Source organism: Manacus candei, unplaced genomic scaffold (assembly GCF_025592945.1).
Source record: "Manacus candei isolate 608988 ecotype Guabito, Panama unplaced genomic scaffold, ASM2559294v1 h1tg000002l, whole genome shotgun sequence".
Classification (NCBI taxonomy): Eukaryota; Metazoa; Chordata; class Aves; order Passeriformes; family Pipridae; genus Manacus; species Manacus candei.
Window position 1 is genome coordinate 5,331,200 of NW_026138050.1, and position 23,380 is coordinate 5,354,579.

The 23,380-nt window shown below is 48.3% G+C and overlaps 1 protein-coding gene across 5 annotated transcripts in view; it reads right to left on the minus strand.

Annotated features, from left to right (window-relative positions):
• Nucleotides 1–23,380, minus strand: part of ELFN1 (extracellular leucine rich repeat and fibronectin type III domain containing 1) — a 105,238-nt gene that overhangs the window by 76,295 nt on the left and 5,563 nt on the right. For all 5 annotated transcript variants that reach the window (XM_051777163.1, XM_051777180.1, XM_051777147.1 and 2 more), the window contains exon 2: nucleotides 6,456–6,568. The gene's annotated coding sequence lies outside the window, so the exon portion shown is untranslated. The remainder of the gene's footprint in view (nucleotides 1–6,455; nucleotides 6,569–23,380) is intronic.

The window sequence follows — 23,380 nt, forward strand, 5'->3', positions numbered from 1 at the left end:
GATCAAATCAAAGTCCAGAAGGATGCCGTGACTCTCCCACCATCGCCTTCAGTCCTATCAATCCTCAATTTGCAGCAGCAAGGGCAGAACGAACACCAACCTGATTGCTTCTCAAGCACAAATTTTCTGGTTTTCAGAGGTTAATGGCAAAATTTCTCACAGCCTTTGCCTACACTGCTGCTGGTCTCGGAGATTTTAAGGCAGAACCATGTCTGCAAGTCACTGACTTTATCTACAGCACCAGTTGGTTGTCTGTTCAGGGCTGTAGGAGTATTGCCACGTGTGGATCCTGGCCCTGTGGTGTGTGCACGCTGTTGTGGCAGTGCCACTCTCTCAGAGGAACCTGTGAGACAGGGTCATCAGGCTGCTGAGCTTCCTCGTGGAGAGGCTTCAAGGTTGGTTTAGAAAGCAAGTTAGCCAGAAAGACATGGCAGAGCAGCAAAAAAACAGGGACAGGCATTTTCCTTCCTTGAAAAAAACATTTGCTTTCCTACAAGAAAAATGGAAACAAACAAACAAACAGACCCCTGCAGTTCCTTTAATTAAAACTTGAAGGCTGTCACAGGGAATTTTGATAAAAACACTGACATTTTGCAAAGTTGCCCTTGGACAAATCATGAGCACTGAAAGCTCTGAGACAGGGACACTGTGGAAGTGCCTGTGCACACGCCAGAGCGTTTGGGAAGGACATTCATCTTCCTGCAGTCAGGTGTGTTGGTAATTCCGAGTTGTTCCTCATGTGTTTGCCCTTCCCGTATCCACGTGCAATCTACGCCGCACGGGAGCTGTGGCAGGACTGTGAGAAGGCCAAGAGAAGGTCGTGTGGTTGCACACAGGGAAAAACACAGAGTGCCCACGGCAGGGCTGTGCACACACGGCTGTGCAGGCAGGCAGGGCTGCGGGTGTTGCTTGGAAAGGAAGGACTTCGTGCCTGCGTGTCTCCTGCTGTCTGCACAGGCATGGAGCTATACCACTTCACCAAGCCTGGGACACTGTTACAGCAGTCCAGGGTCAGGATTGCTGGCTGAGACAGCAAAGAGTGAAGCACAGCTCCAAGATTTCGGGTTACTCATTTGTTCTCTGGGAATTTGTAGAGCTGCAGCTTGACACGGTGCCCGCAATTCTCCAGGACATCTCCAATGCTCAGGACCTTGTGCAGTAGGATGCTTCTACCTCATGAGTCAGAAATGCTGGTGCCCAGACTTTCTCCTCTCTATGAGCATTTTTATCCATCACCCCTGGCTCAGGTCTCAGCTGCAGACAGCAGCCCTTCCGCAGGCCATGCTCAGGCAGATACGGACCCATGGCCACCTCCAATCATCCACAGAGGAAAACTAGAAGAGACAGATAGGGAGGAAGGACCTCATCCTCCAGGTCTGTCCCGGGGTTGATGTACATGTGAGGAGTCACTGCTTTTTAATACCGTGGGTCTCATCTCAGCATCATTTCCCTCTGCTCCATCCCCCTGCTTCTCCCATTTGTGTGGGAGCACTCAGTTCACACTAACAGATCTGAGCATTCCCAGATGATTAAAGGAAGTGCTGCCTTTTAAATCGCTCTGATTGGGGTTGACGGCTGTGTGGAGTTGGACACTTGGCTCTAATGATGTGTGAAAATCTCCCTGCTGTGACCCATCGTTCCAGCTGTGGAAAATAAGGAGAAAGGCAGAGGAGGGGGGTAAAAAAACCCCTTCAGTGGGAGTCCCTGATCAGACAGAGGTTTGTCACTCAGGATGGTCCCTCTGGTGTTCTGCTCAATGCCAGCATGTGGCTGGGAGAGATGGCCCTGCGTCGTGGAACTGATGAGGATGTGTGTGAATGTGGCACCAGTGGCAGCAGATGAAGCAGGGTCTCACTCCAGCGCAGGTCATCACGACCAAAGCATCTGAGCCATGTTGGAAGCTCAATCCCAGAAAAGGAATGCCTGCCAGTTTCATGGTGCCCTGGCTCTGGCTGGTCCCACCAATATTCCCATGCTGGTGTTGAGGGGATATCATCTGAGACTGGGATGTTCCCGGTGTGCACAGGCTGCCAGGGCATGGCTGTGCTGCTGCTGGAGTGTTGCTTCAGTCAAGTCCCATGAACGTGGTAAGGAAGGACTGAGCAAGCAAAGCACACCATCCCTGACACACAGGGGCCACCAGCTGACATCTCCTCAGGTTAGTCTCCATCACTGCTGCTTCCAGGGGACCCACAGTCAGATCTCTGCATGAAGGCAACGTCAACCCAGCCAGTTCACTGCCTTCTTTCCCCACCACCTTCCTCCACTGTTAACTCCCTAATGACACCTGAATTCAAAGCAAGTCTTGCCATACACAGTCCAATCCTTCCTCTCCGGACAAATTTGCTTCTTAGAGGCCCTCCTAGCTGAGATTCACTGTTCTGTGGCAGACAGGAATGGCCAGGTGGGCTCTGAAAGGAAGGATGAGTTTCCTGAGGCTCAGATGGGGCTAAACAGAGGCACGGGGGGGAGGCTGGGCACCAGCCGGAGGTGTCCTGCAGCGAGTGACCCTCAATGTGACATTGATGGCTCTTAATTCCTAAGCCTGCTTTGGAAGGATTTCAGTAGATCCTATTTAATCACTGCAGCCTCTTCATCTCCCTTGTCTCAGCTCAGGGTGATATTACGCATTCTCCTCCAACAGCTTCCTCCAAGAACTGGCCACACTCCTCCTCCTTCTTCTCCTCCTCCTCCAGGGGTCCCTGGTGCAGGATGTGCCACCAAGCCCTTCGCCCACTGCACAGCACGGGGCTGCCAGAGCTGCAGCTGCCCTTGGCCTGTTTACCAGCACACAGCTCAAACAGCATTTGCCTAATTTCCCCTGTCCCCGGGAGGTCTCAGTCCCGTGCTAACGAAGGGCACGGCCCCCTGCAGGTGCACCACCACCACCACCACGTCCCTGCAACTGGGCTGTGCCGTGCATAGCATTAAACATTTAAGCGCTTGTCAAAATGTTGTAACGATTTTTTTGTCTTGTTCCATTAGCTCCATTTCCAAAGGCCACCACTGGAACTACTGAACATTTATTTCTATTGAATCCAGCTTAGAAGTTATGATCTGAGAATCCAGGAGACAGGACAGTATGTTCTGCGGCACCGGCTTTTCCCCATCACCGCTCGGCTGAGACACGTTGGCCTTTGAAATATCATTTTTATTCCTACCTTAGAAAAACTAAAATAAAGAGATTGACTCTTCCGCCTGCTTGATTTGCTTCTGCTGGTTAAATAAGGTACATAAATATCATTCAGGTGGCTGCCCTGTGTAAGTTTTGGGGCTGTGTGTTTAAATGCCCTGCACAGTTCGTGGTACTGGCGGTGGGAGCTGAATTTCCTCCCCAGGTGCAAAATAAAGTGCTGTTATTACATGATTTTCCTGTTGCTAGAGAGGTATGCACATGAATCTTCCTCCCTCGCTGCCTGTGCATGAACAGCATCTTATTATGCAAATACTATGAGTATTAGACAAAAAGCACTGAAGAAAGCAAGTGGAGAGAGCAGTTTAGACTGAGGGAGAAGCGTGGGCAGGGCGGGCTATAGGGACCTATGGTCCCCAGGTTTGCTTAAGGTTTACTCCATTCCCAAGAAATACAGAGCCACAGGGAGTTGCATAGGGTTGGGGACACCTGCAGCCCCCAGGGACATTGGGGAGATGCCCAACACACCAGACCTTGGCCACAGGATCACACACGAGGGTCACTGCAGGGCTCAACTCCCCAGGTAAACCTCAAGTTTGCACACGGGAGCTGGGCTTGCCACGGGCCAGAGGATGGGACTGCTGGTGGCAGCCCCGCATTCAACAGCCTCCCCTCCCTCAGGGTACAATAAAGGGAAATCTAAAGCCTTCTTGTAGACTTCCCTGCATTTCAGTTCCTTGCTATTTAAAGACATGTGAAAGCCCAAGAGTTCCAGCTTGGCTGCCTGTGCCTGGATGCTTCGAAAAGTTGTAATCCCTGCTAGTGACATCACAGGCCGTTGCCATGGGGATGTCACAAACTCAGAGCTGTGACTTCACCACGGCAGGGATGGGCAGCAAGGGAGGCCCTGCTTCCCAGCCACTAGTGGTCTCTGGTAATTAGCAAACTGGCATGGAAAATGAGGATGAAATGCACAGGATAGGCACATAAAACCATTTTGCAAGTATGATCTATTGGAAGGCATTCCCTCATGAGAAAGTGCCTCCTTAATGTATCCTGCGCTCTTAAATAACCCGCAAAAGGCAGAGAATAAAATAGAAATTATAGTGATTTGTTTTATTGGGCATTTCACTGAGTAATTAAGAGGATAATTAGGAGAAGGAACATTAAAAGGCGTTACGCTCAGCCCTCATCCTGCTGTAGAGGAGCATCCTCATACTGAATGTGCAGCATCATCCAGTGTTGTCCTGTGCCAACATGGGGTTCCCTGGGGTGAGAGAGGCATGCATGGATGTGGGAAGGGGTGAAAAACATCTCCCCTGTGGCCTGGCAGGATGCCAGAGCTCTCTGAAGAAATGCAGGATGGGAACAGTAGGTTGCAGGGAGTAAACCCCACCTTTGTGGCATCTCTTGGCATGTGGTGTCAGGCTTCGGCACTTGTGCATTGTGTGTGTCATGTAGGGGAGCCTAAAGGAAAAAACTATCTCTAGGGAGAGCTCACTGTGGTGAAACAGGGGCTGATGGAGCAACATAGCCAAGGCAGAAGTGGCAGAAAGCTGGAAAACCAGCTGAAAGCTCAGCACAATGGTCCCCCTGTGCCAGGAGGGCAGCCCTGTCACCCACCCCCCTTCTAACACTTATCCCCCATTTTGCTTTCTCACCTTTGGTGCATATAAAAGTACCTGTATAACTAACCCAGACAGGACTCAACACCAAGAGCCCTCAGCAGCCACAACGCAACCTAAGCTGCCTCCCTGAGATAGCCAGTATTTCCTACAGATGAGGAAACCTTGGTGCTGGCCAACACATCCTTGAAACACACACATATCAATAAACAAAGACCCGTTCAAGTCACAAAATCTGCAGCTCCTTTCCTACCCCAGCACATCTCGCTCCACCCTGTTTACCCACCAGCACAGCCACACTCCAACAGAAATGTCAGGACATCAGGTGCCACCACAGGCTTCCTCTGAAGCCCACGTTACAAACTGGGGATCTCAATGCTCACACACACTGCTACGTCCTAAGAGGCCCCAGGTGAAAGCCAGCAACAGCAATCTGTCCTCAGTGGTCACTGCAGGCAGCAAGTGTGGCAATGGGAAAATGTAAATGGGAGTGACAGACACCATGAAAAGAAAGGGCTTGACTGGAATCAGTGACTTCCACTGGACAAGCATCTACAAACACCAAGATGACAGACAAGCTAATTCCCAATATTTCCTCAAACCACTTGCACAGGTGGCAAAACAAGCAACCAACCCAGCCAGGTAAGTGAGAAACCCCAATCTCCAACACAGCAGCACTGAACAGTTGCCAAGAATTAAGCAGACCTCAGGTCCTTGTTTGCTCCAGAACACATACTGAGGGAAATGTGCTGGAGAAGGCTGGCATGTTTTAAACTGGTCTCTGTGGCTGGAAACCCTTTTTTTTCCTCCCTGGAGAGATAGATGTGACGGCTATAATCCAGTTGCCATGCTGGATTTCAGGGGAAGCAGCTTGTCCATGTTGAGCCCAAAGTGTCAAACAAACGTTAGAAAAATCCACGTTCAGAAAGTCACCAACCCTCCCTTTTCCTATCCTGGAAACCACAGCTCCTCTCCACTCTCCCCTGCTCAGAGGGAGCAATTTCCATCCTCTTCAAAGGAGAGTAAAACCGGCTTTTTGGCTTGTGGCTGGCTCTTACAGGCGCGAGAGCAGCTTGCTGGGAGACTCCAGTGCTCAGCACAGCCCTAAAACAAGGCTCCTGCTTGAAGTGCACGGATTGAGGCTGGATTAAGAAAGCCCAGGAGGAGTGCCTAGCTCTGCTCCTGCACTAAAAAGGCTGTTCGGCAGCAGCAGCAGCCAATGCAGCTTCATCCTGCTCAGCCCTCCCTGTGATCCCCACGAAGCCGCCACGGCGCCGGGGAAGCAGCGATTTCGTATTCGCGGTTCAACGTGAGCCGGGGAGCGGGGAATGGCAGAGCATGTGCTCTGCTTCCCGATGCTGCTCCTCCCGGGAGGCCGCGGGAGCACCCAGTGCTGCGCTGTTCTCCTCGAGAGGGGCATAATTAACTTCCACAGGGGCAGGGTGAGACCAACAGCAAACACAGGACAGAACACCACCATTAACCACCTCTGCCCGGTCAGGTGGAACCAACAAAGCCTCCAGAGCCCTGTGCTGCTTGGGCACAGAGACTCATCTGTATCTTGAGACGAGTTTAGAGAACCCCTTCCAAAGTTTCCCTGTTGCAAACACCTTATTTCCCCCTCTAATCAATGCAACAAGCAGGTTTAGTGCAACACAAACAGGGAACAGAGGATAAAACAATATTCCAGCCCATACCTGAAGGTGCATCCTTCTTTTCTCACCAAGCAGCAGGGAGGACGTTGCTGTCTCTCGGTAATTTTCCAACATCCTGTGTTGCAGGTAGATTTATGCACTGATCATAGTTGGAGCTGTTAATAAAAAAGTGCAAAGAAAACGGATTTTACTGTGAAGTGTAGGACTGCTTTTCTCCCAGCTTTGCATTATCATGACTTCCTCCTTTTTTAATCTTTTTTTCTATGATTGACCATGTTTGGGGTTCAAAGCTTTAAAAATAAATCGCGGAGCGTCTTTCATCTACTATGCATGAGAGAGTCAGAATCATTACATGGTTTAAATGGATATTTTGGGAGCAATGCTGGACCAAGCAGTTCCTTCTTTAACCAGGAGCCAGAGAGATGAAGCTAATTTGCAAATAATGTTACATGCTGGTTTTACGTGAACTCGGGGAAAGGGCTGCAGCGACTACTTGTCATTCTTTGTGAGAAACTGAACAAAATGGAAATCAGTTCACTAGTTAAAATATATATAAATATATATATATAAATACATAAAAAATATCTGCAGCAGACCAATTTCTCCTGCACCAGGGGAACATCCCAGGACTGCAATTAAGCTGTGGCTCAGCACGAACCCTACTGCTGCCTGAGCACTGGGGACAAACAGACCGGCTGTCCTTTTCCTGAGAGCAGATTTTTAACTTGGTGACCTGAGAGCTTTTCTGCAGTTCAATTCGAGCCACTTCTTCCTTACGCAGTTCAAAAGTCAACTTTCCCCTTTAGCATCATTAATGTCTTCCCCCAGGAGGGGGGAGCTCCAATATCTGCAGAGCTGCATCCTCACAGCAAATCGCCTATCGATGACATTGTGGCTAATATATACAGTGGGAAGCAGAGGAGCTAATATAATGTAATTTTCCATGTTTACTGCATTATTACAGTGGTTGAATCTGCTGATTAGTTCCCATTTTTTTGCCATCTCGTCCTGAGCATCCCTTTTATTTTTGCCCTGCTTATCTGCATAGAGTCATTTATCCACACGACTGCTGTAACAGCAAGCAGGGCCAAAGCTATCATTTCTCCTCCCTTTCACATTTTAATCTTACAGACCTCAATCTTTGTGATACCACTATTATTTTGTCCATATCTGATCTAACGGGAACCAGCCATTATTTTTTTTTTTGCCATAAAAAAACAAAACTAATCTGAGCAAAAGATCATGGTGGCTGTGGCACTAACGCTCCCTGGCATATCTCCTTGCAATGAATCCGGTGCTAAAACAGAGACTGTTTGTTTCCCTTCTCTCTACAGAACTGCAGGACTGACCCCTCATGCACAGGCAGGTCCCACCAATAAACAACGTTGTCCCGATCTCCCAGGGGATTCATTTCTCTGCCAACTATCTCAGCAGTTCTTCTTATTGTCTTATTTATCCAAACAGTGGAAAAACAACTCAAGTGGAGCCAGACATTTTCCAACAACATGACTGTTACTGATTTCTTCAGATTTGTTCCCCTACAAGCTAGGAAAGTCTCCTCCCTCAATGGTTAATTGAAAAAGGAGGGGGAAATTTCCTATCATACGAACAACATCAGAAAAATGCATTGCTGTTCCTTGAAGATCACAACATTTTGCCCCCAGCTTCCCTAATGCTCCTCACGTCCCAGCTTTGAGCTAAGTCACACCAACTGGAGATCATCCGCTGAAGCATCGAGCCAAGATGCTCTGTATATGCCAACCACATCAGCCAGAAAGGATTTACTTGGGAGTGATGAGGAGGCAAATTGAGGAATCCCTCTACTCCCTTCTCCTGCATCCCAAGGTTTTTCAACAGCGAGTGCGCTCACTCAACCTTCTCATTGCATGGCCACAATCTGCACCATCACTCTGTGGTTTCTACCTATGCCAAGCTCTTCACCTCTTCCTGAAGCCCAAAGACCTCCATGTGTTCCACCTTCCCTCAGGATTATTACGAATAAACCAAGGGCCATGTTCAGCCCTCAGTCTGTGATGCAAGCAGGGATGTGGAGCTGCTTTGAAGGCACATGGCACTGGCAGGACACAGGATCCTGCCTGACCCCTGTTCAGGATTTACACGGGTGAGACTTACAGAAATCAAACCAAGCCCTTCCCCACATCCTCTCCTGAATGGCCCAATACGGGAAATTCTCTTGCTCACATCCACACAGAGCTCCCAACCACCCAAGCCGTAGTGCTGCGGGAACCTGAATGTTCCTTGGTCTAGGTACAACCCAGCATGTATTGTATTTATTATTAATGAAAGATTAAATGCTCTAAAGAGCATTATTAATTTTAAAGCTACTAATAATCGTCAGCTGTCCCTCACTTCACCCTGAAAGCCTGAGAGCTGTAACAAAAGAGCAAATTCCAGCTCAGAGCATCCTTAACCGAGGCTGCCGTGATCCACAGCCCAGCTCCGCAGCTCAGGGCATTTTCTGCAAGTAGTGAGGAATCTCAAAGGTCTTCTAATGTGATCAACCACAAAAAGCCAGAAATGGCAGAAAAAGAACTCTCTGTCACCCTTATCTTTGAAAATAAGGACTCCCACCAACCTCCCAGCTCTGCAACACCGAGCTGTCTTCTCTTGTTTCAGTCTGCACCCCTGTCATCACAGCAAGAGCAGGTTTGCACAGCCACCTGTGTTGCAGCAGTCATGAGATGGCGATAACCCACTTGACTCCAAGAGAAGTCTGCATTTCCGAATCTGTTCCTTGCTCTCTTCCTCCTTTGGAAAACTCAGCTCCTTAAAATCTCACAGGAGCATGAGCTGCACAAAAGTCACAATGGGCCCATCCCAAATGAGTTCTCATGGGACAGAACTGTCCATGTGACCAGGTAACACTCAGCTCGCCTCCCAGAAGCAGGTGCTCCCATCACAGGTGCTCCATCAGCACCAGGAACAGGGCTATTTCTGCCCTGAATCCTCCAGCTCTTCAGCAGGACAAGCAGAGTGGGGAGCCACTGGCTCCAGCAGAGACTCACGTGTCAGAAGGGCACGTGTGCAGGCACAAAGCATCCCTCACACACCAGCAGCTTTCCCTCTGGCTCAGCACATCAGCACTGGTGGTGAATCACATTTCCTTTTTATTTCACTTGGAGGAACAGGGAGAAAGAGGTATTTCACAGAGGACAGTCACAAAGAGGCCCACCTTGGAAAATAGGCTATTTTTGGTACTATAATCCCTTTCCTATGGAAAAGAGGGAGGCTCAAGAGACTGATGGAGCTGCTGAAACCCACAGAGGAATCTGGCAGCAGAGCCTGGAACATAATACAGGTATCAGGGACCAACAACCAGGGCCAAGATTCATGTGTAAAGACTGTACCAGCCTCAGGACTGAAATCTGTGCTTCACCACCCGCCTGCCCACCAATCCTGCTGTAAGCCATGCCAATACGGGATGCTGCAGAGCAAGAAGGTGACAAGGGACACTGTTTGCTTCCACAGATCTTTCCTGAGCATGCAAAGACCTGGCTCTTCATCTAAGTGCTAATTCTCACCCTTTTTCATCCCATTTTCTTGCAGCTTTTCTACAAATCCAGAATACATTTGAGCGATCAGCACAATGTTTAGTGAGAAAATCGTATGCTACATTTCCGCTTGGCATGATTTTGAAATGGTTAAGCTGTTAAGCCCTGAAAGGGAAGTTTTAAGAATACCGTGAATAAAAGAAGCCAAAAACAAAAATAAACCAGCAGCGGCAAAATTAGAGCATGACATAAAGGAACCGTTTGGATGGATCCTTTTTTCCAGAGAAACAGCTCATGCTGGCTGCTGCTTTCCGATGTCAGGATCTCGGCAGTTGTGTAGCACTGTGACTTTCATTACAACAGCAGAGAAATAAACTGAAAATCAACGCTAGCACACAGGAGAAGGAGGAAGTTTTCCTAAGGCAGGATCAAACCTCCTACAAGCTTCTCTAAACCGCTGCCTCTGAGGCCCACTTTGCCCATCTCACTCTGCCCCAGTAAGGGAGATGCTATCAGAGCAGGAAGGGGTTGCTTGACACATCCTTGAGTGCTTGTGTAAGGAGAGGCGATGGTCCAGGATGGGGTACTCTGGGAGATACCCTAGAAATGCTTGTATATCCACATTTTCCAGATAAACTCTTCCAAAGAGAAGCAAATCCTGCCCCAGTCTGTGGCACCTTCATGCAACCCAATCCCCGTGGTACTGGTCCCTCTAAGGACAGTCAGGTTCTGCCTAGAGCATCCAGAGGACAGAGGGGACTCCCCACCTTCACCCAGCCAACCTGAGTCACACAACACAGTGACAGCTGTGTGGCCCCTCTGTCCCCTGTGTCACTCAGAGGTCCCTCCTGAATTATGCATTACTTTGCTGCTGTGCACACTGACTCGGTGACTTACTTACACAGCCAGCTACTGGGCTGAAGGACACAGCTCCAATCACAATCATTTTAGACTGATTTTTGTCATAAAATGTGATACAATGATGGATCAAAAGACCTCCCAGAATCCATATATATGACAATGTCCCACTCCAGCAGTGACATAAAGCATTAAGGTAATGACAGTGCCAGTAGCATTCATACCTGCTACTTTTAGGTCCACCCAAACCAGTGCAGCTGGGAGGAACAAGGGCTCTTTTTTTCCATCTCCAGCCTCCCCTGAGTCGCTGTGAAGTTTTCACTATTCAAAAAGTTCTTGCAAGAGAGCTCTCTCACCTGGGAGGGTCTGGATCAGAGACCAGGTTAGGTCACCAACAAAGGTAATGAGGGGAGAAACCTCGTTCCCCAGCACTTCACATCTGTGCACATCTCTGCAGAGGTCAAGCATGCTCTGGATAGGGCATCTCCTGTCCAGTTCTGTACACTGATCCAGCTTCAGCTGGGCACGATAAAGAAAATGAACAGCCAGACACCCCCTGCAACTTCTCCAGCTCAGATCCTCCCCTGCCTTTCTGAAGTGCCACAGGATCTTGTGCTGGGTCCACAGTCACAGGATGAAACCTGTGACCCCGAAATCCCTCTGTTCCCCCAAGGATGCAGGGACCTGAGCAGTCAACCCACCATCTCCATCCCTCCTGGGAGGCATTCTAAGACTCGCCTAGACCAAGCCAACACCAGCCTGGTTCACCACTGGCAAAAGTCCTGCCTCAAGGGACAAACTGGGCTGCAGAGTTCCAGAAATCCCTTGTGTCAGTATTTCTGAGCCCCACCTTGTGATCTTCTCTTCTGTGTTTCATCCTCCTTCACAGTCTTGAAACTGCAATTCCTCAGGAAAGCTCTCTGTCTCCACAAGCAGAGAATCTCATATGTGAAGTATTAACAAAACCCTGGGATTTCATTTTTATTGAAAAACCAAAGCCCCCTCTGCACACACCCCTTCCCTGATGACAAACAGCATCTCTGTAGCTGTGAGTTACCCCTGAACCACAGCACGGGCAGGAACAGGCAGTGAGATGGGGTAGAGCATGTGGTGACCTGCAGAGGACTTGGGCTGAGAAACCAGCACAACAAATAATTACTTCATTGCAAGTCAAGGGGCAGCACTTCCACAAGGAGGAGAATTTTACTCTGCGCTGGTGTTTATATTGCAAATTGCTTCCACAGTGCTGTTTCAAGGAGCCCTTGCTCCTCACTGGCATTCAGACATCCCCAGCCTCCATCAAGGAGACAGGCCTGGCAGCCTCATCCCAGGGCACCACTTTCAGGCAGGGGGAATAATTCCTTTGGATAAGGTGGGTAACAGCACAGTGCTGCTCGTGCTCAGGGATGCACCCAGACATAGACTGCTAGTGTGTGCGAGCTCAGAGTTCCCTTTTTCTATCAACCTTCCTCCATCCTATTTCCAAGTGACCTAGTGGGATTCATGGGAGCTGGATCTTTAGCTGTCACGCAGAATAATACCTGAACAAGCACATACCTCCTTCTTCCCTCATCTGAAGTGCCTTGTTATCAAGTGCTAAGTGTCTTTAAAGAAATTACTATGCAAGTGTTCCTGCTGCAGCAGCACAAAATAAACGAGCACAGGGCTCATCTGTGGGCTCCACTGTGGGTCAGCAGCATGATGAGGAAAAGGCTTGTTTGGGTTGCTGGCGTTTGGCATTTGCAGCAGCATGCCTAGAGCACAGGACAGCCACAGAAAAAAAGCATCTGAGTTAACTTTCACACCACACACCTTCCTGAATGCCCTACCCATCACAGGCCAGGTGTAAAATCCTCCTACCAGCCCTCTGTGCCACCCCAGCATGGCAGGGCAAGGTGGCAGCACCCAGCTCTGTCCCCAAGGTGGGGAAGGCTCCTATGGCACTGCACAAGCCACCGTAGCCCAAAGCAACCCTTTGGCTCCTCTCAAACACATCAAGTATTCAGTCCTCAGCTGCAGAGCTGGGAAACACCAGGAGAGCCTGGAAGACAAGCAGTTGTGTTATCAGGCGTTCATCATCAGGAATGAGAGCACACAACTCAACACAAGTGTCCTCCACAGGCTTCAAGGGCACACACACATTGAAATTCCCAGCAGATTCAGGGCTCTTGTTTGCACTTCCATCACAGCCACGGCCAGAAAGCTCTGAAGGCTTTCCAGGCAAACCCAGGAGTTCCACTAAGACTGGCAGCCTTGGTTTTCACCTCTGCAGTGCTTTGTGGATGCTCCCGGGAGAGTGTTGGATGGATTTTAGCTATTTATGAATTAGAAGAGTAGTTTACATATTTTAAAGGAGAAGATAGAGGAGATTTTGCTCAGAACAAGGGCTTTTTTTTTCTTCTATTTTTTTTTCTAAGTTGTTCTCCTAATCATCAGTACTTCTTGCCACGATGAACAACTAGACAATTCAGTCATGTTACCTTGGGTGTATCATGGCAGGCAGCTAATCCTGTTGGTCATAAATCACGTCCCTTTCAATCTCCATTATATAAGAAGAGCAAATTTGTTATGATGCATGTGTCATTACACACCAATGCCTTTCCATTATCATATAACTGGATACCCCCAAGGCTCATAATTTGCAGTATAATAGTAATTTTTAAAGAACCATTGGTAATCAATAGCTCTCAGCATCCCTGTCAGGATCATTTGCAAAACAAATAACAACACTGATCTCAACCAACTTTACAGAAGGGATATTTAATCCCCATGAACTGCATTATACGATGGATAAGCGAGGAATCCTACACTATGTATCATGTATTTTCCTTGGATTAAATATCACTTCAATCAATGTTGCTACCAGCTGTACAATGCTGTCTGTGTTTTCACTAAGTAATTCTGAAGTATTGTCTTACAAATTGACATTAGCTACATGCAGGGCACCAAAACCACACGGCAGCTTTGTGGGGTGTGAGGAGGGGGCAAGGCCGAGGGCAGAGCTGATGTGATGCTCACAGGGAGCACCCAGCAGCAGGCAAGGCTGGGGGCACAGAAGGCTGCTGGGGACCCCAAAAACAGGGCTCTGCTGTGCTGAGGGGTCACAGCAGATGTTTAGCGTGACCACGACCATTGCCCACGGCTGGGTGAGCACAGATGGTTCTCAGCCCTGTGCTTGCAGGGGTGATGCTCCTTCCCAGCGTGGGTTTGCTCTGCAGAGCTCTCCAAGGCACAGATCTGCCCTCAATACCAGAACACCCAGCACAGCCTCCACACCAAAATCAAATCACTGGCAGAAGGAGGTGCTGTTCTCAGTCCCTTGTCACCACAGAGCCGGGGTTTAACCAAGTTACTACCTGTGACTCTACAAAAGCACTAGGTAGTATCATCTAATAAGACATTCAGCCATCTGCCTAATTAGCTGACAGACCTTCAGGACAACAAACAGAGGCTTGATTTTACTTATTGCTTTTCCTTTAGCATGTACTGACAGCAGCCATGTCCTGTGTCCCGGCCATCCCTGCCCTGGCTGAGGTCAGTCTGTCTCAAGCCCATCCCCATTCCAGGCTCTGACAACCTTTAATGCAGCTTTTACATATAAAAATGGAGACAGAAGCAGCTGACCCAGCAGGACCCTGAGCTACCAATACAGGGAGAGGCACTCACAGAGACAGCACTGGCCCCAGGGGATGCACCACAGCCCTGAGACAACTCAGTAGATCCAGCCCAGGGCTGCCTAATGAACATCTCCCAAGTCAGATTAAAGCCACTGTGACTGTGCTTCAGCAGCCTCGCCATTCACTGGCCCGAGTTACCTGTTGCAAGGCCAAGAGCTGGCCAGCACCTGCACCTTCCCTTACAGATGGCTTTCCGAGGCATTAAATCCACATTTAAATTTTCTACTCAGTTCTGCCTTTTTGGAGCTCTCCAGAAGAGCCATATCTCACTCCTTGCAGCTGGAGACACCTTTAGCAAAATCTTCAGCTCCCACTGATGTGGAAAAATTCATACATTTCCCTCCTCGTGTAAGCACGGGCCTGGCATTCACGGCACTTCCCAGAGATAAGCCCCAAATCACTCATCACTAGAAACCCCAGGCTTTGGTAAGGATGGACAGAATTGGGATAAAAAACCCCCACCCTTGGACCCTAACTAAACACTTCAGCTGCTGGAGATTATGGAATCCTATTTAGCAACACCAGGGAGCATTTTCCGCAGAGGAAACCTCATCAACCTGACTATAAGAAGCCAGTAAAATTAAAAATTTTAGGAGGAAGAAGAAACCCAGAATCTTTCTTGGTTTAGTACATTTTTAGAGACAAATGTGGTTTAGAAATGGGATGAAATGTGTTGTCCTGGCGGCCATTCCTGCTCAACAGCACCTCAGCTGGGCTGCACACTCCTGCGAGCTCCTGGCTGCCCCAAGGAAAATGCCATTAAAGAAAATACAGCTATTTTTAAAGCTAGAAGGACAAATTCTCCTCCCAGTTACACCAGTGACCTCGTGACTCTCCACAAGGTTGGGCAGGCACAGCTCTGATATGGGGCTATTTTGAGCATCCTCCAGGCACCCAGCAGGCAGAAAGCACCGAGGAGCAGGATGAGGCCCTCATCTCCAGATAGTCAGATCCAACCTGTTAAGACAAGGATAATTTTCACCGACTAAAGGGTAAAATACGAATTCCCTGTTTAAATAAAACACTTTAACCAGCACAGCCACTTTCCCTCATATGCACCTGGGCCCAAGCAGGGCTGCTGCTTGCTGGTGCTCCTGCTGCCATCCCTGCTCATTCCTCACACATGCACATGTAGTACAAACTCATTCAGGGCTCTTCTGCAGATGAAATATTTAAATGGTTTATACTTTGTTATCCCTTTTAAATAAGATGGAATCACCATAAACAGACTTGGGCTGACTTGCTCTCTCCACCACTTTTGTTTTAATATTCTCCCTTGCAATTTCACCAGGCTGCATCCAGCGTGATCCGAGAGCTTCATGGGTACAATCCATGCTGGTAAATGGATGGAGACCCCTGGGAAAGTTCAGATGCTGTACAGGGATGAAGAAGAACCTTTCAATTTCCTGAGCAAGCATCAGGGCTACAGCATGGCTGAGGGGATACCACATGTGAAAAGGGATGAAGAGCCTGGACTTTCCCATCTGCATTTGCTGGGATGAACATAACCTGCTTTGCCATTCGTGTCACCCTTTTTTGGGAGCTGCTGCTCTTCCCCCGACACAGCTGCCACATTTTAGCTGGTGGCAACACCCGTAAAAGCAAGATCCTGGGCCAGCTCTGGCAGACAAGACATAGCCAACATAATTCTCTGCCAGTATGCTGAGACACCACCAAAACCTCCGAGAACATCAGGCTCAGAGGAATTTCTCAGTTCATGTGGTCTGGGGAGGATCCTACCACAACACTCTGGGGCTTTCCCCCTACTGCCATGCCCAGCTCCCAAGTGTCCCAGGAGGCTGCACACATGCACAGACTTCACTAGTGAACTCAATGGGCAATGACTGAATGAAACAATCAGGGATTCTACCCAAATTCAGCCCTGTGTTCTCACGCTGGAGACCAGGGCACCCAGTGCTGCTGGCCCTGGTGCAAGGGGAGAGGGGACACACCCATGGGCAGGGAGGGAAGATCTCTCCCTTGGACTGCAGAAGCCTTAAGACAGAAAACGCTTACAGCTGTGTACGCATCCATATGCATAAGAGAACAGGCCCTGATCCAGCACACGCTTGCGTCAATCTGCCGTCACCGAGATTTAGGAGAACATTTAAAATTAAACAAAAATTTCCTTGCGCTGCAAAACTAAGGACAAAGAAAGGAAATAAGTCTTGTGGGTAGTGCAGGAGCAGGTGTTGAAGGATCTGGTCCCATCAAGGCTCTGGTACCAACACCCCAGATAACCCTGGGCATGTCACTTCACCTCCAGGTTTACCCACTGAGTGCGTCTGCCAGGTCTCCAGGCATGATCCCGCCATCAGATATAAGGGGCTCTCAGATGGCCACAGAAAACCTGACCAGCTTTGAAGGTTATTTCCCATCTGGTCCTCGTGGCTGGCTCTTTTCACATAGTTTGCAGAAGGACAGGTTACCTTTAACTCAGCAGCTCCAAGGACCCCACAAGCCCTGGCTTTGAGGAGCTGGTTACAGTCTAAAGCACAGAAGAAAGTCAACATTTGCAACAACACTTCAGATTTTACCTGCTGAAAATAAAGACAACAGCATTTCAAAATAAATGGGGAGAAAAGCAAGATCAATAAGTGACATACACTTAATTCCCAAGACAGCCTCATTAAAATGAATGTATTACTCTGTTCACCACCACATGTAAGAGCTCCAGTGCAAAAGAGGATGTGTTGGCTATGCAATACGATGCTATTTTATGGCTGTTTTGTTAAGATATGAACTGGAATGAACAAAAAAATGTAACATGAATTAGTAATGCTTCACTGAGAGACAGGGGGAAAAGCCACACAGAAAATTTGGGGCTTTTTCTTAAAGCCAATGTGGAATTAAAGAACCTACAATCTAGTTCAAAACTGGAAAGGACTTTAATACAGATGAGGACTTTTCTGCAGATCTGTTACGGAATCATAGAATCATTTACATTGGAAAATACCTCCAAGATCATCAAGTCCATTCATGAAGCTCAAGATTAACAAACTGACCCACCCAGTAAACAATGAGACAAACATCTCTGAACTTTGATGAGGTTGTGATGTTCACTTTGGTTGTAAAGCATTATGGCTGGACTTTATGTCCTTAAGGGTCTTTTCCAACCTAAATGACTACATGGTTTCTTATGGAGCTTTAAGAACTGCATCCCACAGATTTATTTCCCCTTTTTTCTTTACACAGGAAGCAGTTACACAAACTCCACAGCCCGATTTCTGCTCCTTTGTGAATTGGGGCAGCTGCTGAAACATGTTGATTTATCAAAGTTTTCCTCTTACTCCTCTATGGCAAATGTTCTCCAGAAACAGCTGCATTATTCCTCAGCCCAGCCTTCAGCATTGCCCCAGACAAGGTGAAAAGGAGCCAGGCCAGGTGGGCAACACCGGAGAGGCTCAGCGTGGTGTCCATCCCCACCCAGCTTGTGTGCACCCTGTAGTTCCAGCCCCACCTGCCTGCTCAGGCACAGCTCCATCCCATTCCCACCTCAGTGTCCTGCTCCGCTGCACAGTTTGCAAAGCACAGCCTGTTCTTAGCACAGACCAGGTCCCTGCAGCCCCTACGGACAAAGGCTCAAACCCAGACAGCAGATAAGTTCAATGGTGCCATAAAACACAAGAGACAGACTTGAACTCCCAGATTTTAAACACAAGGTGATTTCCAGCAGCTCTCCATTCCCTTGGGCCACACGCCAGACCTTGCAATTCACTACTCAGCACACCTTCCCCAGGAGAAGGTGGCTGAAGTGACATTACTGCAGTGCCTCTCTCCATCCCAACGAGTCAATCAGCTCAGTGACACCAGCAGTCCCATCCCTCGTGCTGCTGACCTTGATGGATGCCCTGTCTGTCACACTCTTGATGTTGTTTGCCCACAGCCTTTGCCCCTGCTGCACCCTGAGCAGGGACAGAATCAGCACAAGGGTTAAGAGGTTTGCTTTCAAGCCATGTCCTTTGGCAGGAGTAAAGCAGAAGCAGGTATTTTTATACCACAAATCAGATGTTCAATACCTTTTTTTAATCAGTGCCTTTTTTAGCATTGCTTTAACAAACTTACGGGTTTTTTTCCTTTTTTTTTCCCCACAATGAAAGCTCAGAAGGGTGAGTGGGAAATGCCCTTTTAGTGCTGCTCCACATATCCCTGCCAGGGACAAACTTCTCAGCACAGAGATGAAAATAAACTACTTCAACTCCTCAAGTGTCCCAGGCTTTTAACTCGTAACAAGACTGACCAGCTGCCCAGCCTGGAGAGGGAAGGGTTAATTAATGTCACAAGACAAGTCCTTGGGCCACACAATTACCATCTCCTGCTGGAACACCTTAGTGAACCACCAGCATTAATGGAACCAGCACTGAGCTGAAGTCAGGACATTTATCCTCTGACAATACTCTATTGCAACAACTTTATTTTGATGATAAGGGATGATTAATGCTTACAGCCACTGTCACTTCCTTTGATAGATTTTGGGGCTGTGGAGTGACATTTGCTCAATGCACTGTTCCTGAAAAGCTGCACTCATCGTAGCGTGGAGGAGAGAGATGCTCCACACATCCAGCCATCAGTAACCTGACTCTGCCAGCTGCAGGTGGCCAGGAGAGATACTGTGAGGAATGGGGAGATGCTTATGGAAAACCTTGACTGGAAAAAGGCTGCAGGGCAAGAGGAAGGTTTGTTAAACAGCCAACATTGTAAGAAATGACAAGAGTTTGTCTTTTCCAGCATAAAAAGAAGAGACTGTTGGTTACAAACACCACAGCAGACTGTGCTGTTTTGCCACAAACGTGCTGGAAGATCAGATCCTGAGCTGAGACTCTTCAGGGCTGAGCTGCAGCCATATCGAGCTCTCACAACTGCTCTTGAAGTCAAAACACATCCAAAAATCAGATTGATCAATCAGTAATACAAGACACAGACACACACCTTAACTGTAGCCTTCACTAAACGCAAAAACAACCCAACTTGGAAACCTTAATCTTAACCTCTGCACCTTCGAGTTCTCCCCACCTGTAACAGGAGGAAAAGAATTATTTCCCTCACCCAGCTGCTGCAAGTTTCTCCTAATCAATCAGCTCATTAATTCATGCAAAGCATTAGACAGGCAGCAGATGGATGGCTTTACACAATAGTATTTTCAACAGTGAAATATTTCTACTTAATTCTCTGCCAGCACCTGCCTGCCCACTCCCATCTCACCAGCTCACACAGGGACACTCTCAAGGTCCGGAGCAGCGGGGTCTCCTCTACACCCAAACAGCACCCGGTGCCACATGGGATTCCCTGGCTGGAGACACCCTTTCCACCAGGATTCTTACAGAACTTGATTTTCCTCATATTTAAAAGCTGTCTCAGGAGCGTAATGATTTCAAATTCACTCCCCGCTGCAGTCAATCAATGGAGCGGCGGCGGCTGCCGGTGCCTCGCGAGCAGGCGGTGATGAATGGGGCTTTCGAGGCTGCACCGCTCGCCTCCGAGAGAGAGCAGAGCGTGGGCAGAGGGTGGGGAAGAGAAGCCAAAGCCAGAAACAAAAATTAAAAGGAAGAAACGGGGCGGTGAGTAGAAAAGCCCAAACTGCTGTCTGAAAAGTTGGGACAAGTGTTGATCTGCTCCTGGAAGGCATAGCTGGGAGGGAGCAGCCTTGGCTTGCATTAGTCTCCCTGATCTGTTATCATCCTGTAACTTGAATAAACCAGCTAAAACATCTGTTACAGGTAAGTGCTAACCACAAACCTGGCTTGTGCCGAGGACCAGAGCCCTGGCCACCAGCATCTACCCTGCACTCGTGTCCCTGACCCAGCTCTGCTTTCCAGGAGGAGCCGAAGAACAAACGTCCAGGAGCAGCTTTCAGGAGCACATCTTCCCTCCAGACAAAGCAATAAAGGGCACAGCACCTAAGGTGTTATTATTGCTCAGCATTTCCCATGGGGTGACACACAGCACCCTGTGCCTCCCCATCCCTGTGCAGCTCTCGGTGCTGGCAGCAGGGAGGAGCAGCCCTGTGTGTTGCTGTCACCCCAGAGGGACAGGGAGCACCCATCCCTGCAAGTGTCATGAGTTTGCACAGAGGGGGGGAAAAAAAAAATCAAATGCTCAAAAATATCCCCCCTGTTTGGGGGAACCCAAAAGGCCTAATCCTGCCCCAGCGTGATGCTGCTCTACCAAGAACAGATGCTGCTCAGCATTCGAGAGAAGCTGCTTCACATTTGGGCTCTTTTTCTCCCTCTTCCTCCAATTACAGGGTCCAGTCAGGGCTGTGAGCCCTGTCAGCACAAAAACAATCAAAAAATCCTAAAATGGAAAACTGGCATTCCCAGAAAAGCTGCAGGTTGTGGCACGAGCATCACAGCTGAGTGTTACGAGTCTCGTAAAGCAGAGAGGGGAAAGAGTCAAAAAATGAAACCCACCACACCAGCAAAGTAAAAATATGAGGCGGTAAATTAATGATGTTGCTCCAATTTGAGCAAACACTAATTAAGAATGTGAAATTGAATTAATGCATTATTTAGGAATCCCAGCAAATCCTGAGTGGGGCTATAAATACATTATAGGGTTCCTTTGACATCACATCTCTCTCATACCTCACTACCCACAGTTTGTTTTACTGTCACCAGGATCTCCAGATTTATTCACATCCTTGTCACTGACCACTGCTTTGCATTTATCCTGTATATTGATATCCTCTCCCCTCAAATCCACACACCCAAGTGCTCCATATGAGGCAGTGATGGCCATTTGATAAGTCATAAATAAGCATAATGAATTCGCTCAGCTTCTCAACCGCTTCCCCTCCTAATGCCTCATAGCCACATGTCTGGGTCTAATTTGTTTAGAGCCTAGAAAAACAACAAACAAATACATCATTAGAAAATAAATCCATCTCCTAGAAATACATTTTTCAGGTGTCGGTTTGCTCCACATTACACTGGGAAAGTCCCTGCAGGATCTTTTCTGGCCCAGAATACGTTGAGAAACCAGTATCATCACATCATGAAAATAGAGGAACACAGTATCTCAGGAAAAAGGGGTGAAAAAAGTCAGCCCCTCAAAGGTATCACACCTGTGATGTGCCTGCGAAAGGTCCTGAGATAATGCATTTGCAGCTGGGACTATTTAGGAGTGCTATGGGTATTTAGCAAAAGGCTTTATATGCATTATTCTTCCCTCCTTCTGAGCCCTTCACAGCGAGGGTTAGGGTTCTTACTACCATTTCTAGGAAGAGATAAAAACACACCCAAAAGAAAGAAAGAAATCCAGTGAAATTGTTTAAAACCGCTGAAAACACTTGTCAGGAGAGCAGCACGAGAAAGTAACGCAGGCAAATCCAAGTTCACATGCATACATATAGCTCTAGGAAAGGGAAAAAAGGAGCAGCACTAAAGTGCCTTGTACTTAGATATGAGCATACACTGTAGCAAAATCTGCATGCTGTTTATAAAACATATTGGAAGACTTTCCTCTAAAAGATGCCATAGAGAGTATAAAATTTTATTATCTCTGCCTGTCCATTTTACAAAGATATACACAAACAAGTAGCCAAATCTGCCTGCAGTTTAACTCCATTAAATCCAATGAATGAGTTTGGCCCACAAGAAACTCTGCACTTAGTGTAATAAAGCTAAAAGCTGATAGCAGCTGATACAGTAAAACACATACATTTCCATACACTTATTCCTGCAGATTTAAAAATACAAATGAGCTTCAGAGATTGCTCTTGTCCAGCTCAAAAAGAAACACTGAAATAGGAAAGGAGAAAAAACAGATCTTGGAGATTTTCCCACTGGTTCCCTCTAAGCATGAAGGAGAGAAGGGTGGGGGAAGCCAGCAGGGTTGTGGTCATTTGGCTTTTCTGAGAGCCCTGAATGTATACAATGTGTGTGTTTAAACAAATGCCTGATGGTTTGCTCCCCAGGTTGGGCAGCAGGAACAGGGGTCACAGATCTGGCCCCCCACTTCTGCCTCACCAGTCCCCAGGCAGGACAAGGAGCTCAGGCTCCCAGGCAGCAATGTGGGATGCTCTGCTCCCTGAGGCAGCTGGCCACAATTCCATTTGCGGAGGGCTCTCTTCATGAGCAGCGGTTCTCTGGCTATTGGGTCATCTTGAATCTCACACTGCACAGGGGTCCGTGCCAGGTGGTACAGAGGCTGAGCCCAAGTGACAGATTTAAACCTTCCCTGATTGATAGGGTTGGGTTTTTTTGTTCATTGAGGCATTTTTTTAAACACACACAGCTTTCTCTCAGGGTAGTGCCATAACCACATCAACTCCCATCTCCACCTCCCCAGCTTCCAACCATGTCCCTCCAGCTCCCTTACCCAGGCTGATACACCCCTTGCAGTGCCACTTCCCCCAGACTCTCATGTTCCAGCTCCTCAGAGTGGTGCACGGAGGCTCCAGGTCCCCCTCAACTGGAGCTAACTCTCACAGCTCCTTGCTTTGATATTTTTTATTATTTGTTTCTGTTACAGGGGTGTGTCAGGGACCGGATGACCCTTGTGATAGATACACACACTCACCACTCCAGCAGCCAAACTGTACCACACATATCATTTCACTCTCTTCCTCCTCTTTCTCCACACTGAGCCCCCGTCACCGCTCTGCTGAGGGTTTAGCAGACACAGGATCAAGGCTTAGGGTCTCCAACCTCTTCACCCCAAGGTCATCACAGCCCTACTGCTTTCACAGCTCTGCCTTCTCCCTCACCTGCCGTTTGGGCCATGCCTGGCTCCACAGCCGTCCCACCGAACCCCACACAGCCCCTCTCCTCTCCATCAGCCTCCTCTGGGCCCAGTTTGCTGCTGATCATCACACATCCATCTCCCCATACCCAGTCACTCAACCCCGGTGCTGTCCTGCCATCAGGTTCACTCAAACCCTTCCCAAGCCCTGAGTTCGTAACACCAAGAAAATCCAGCA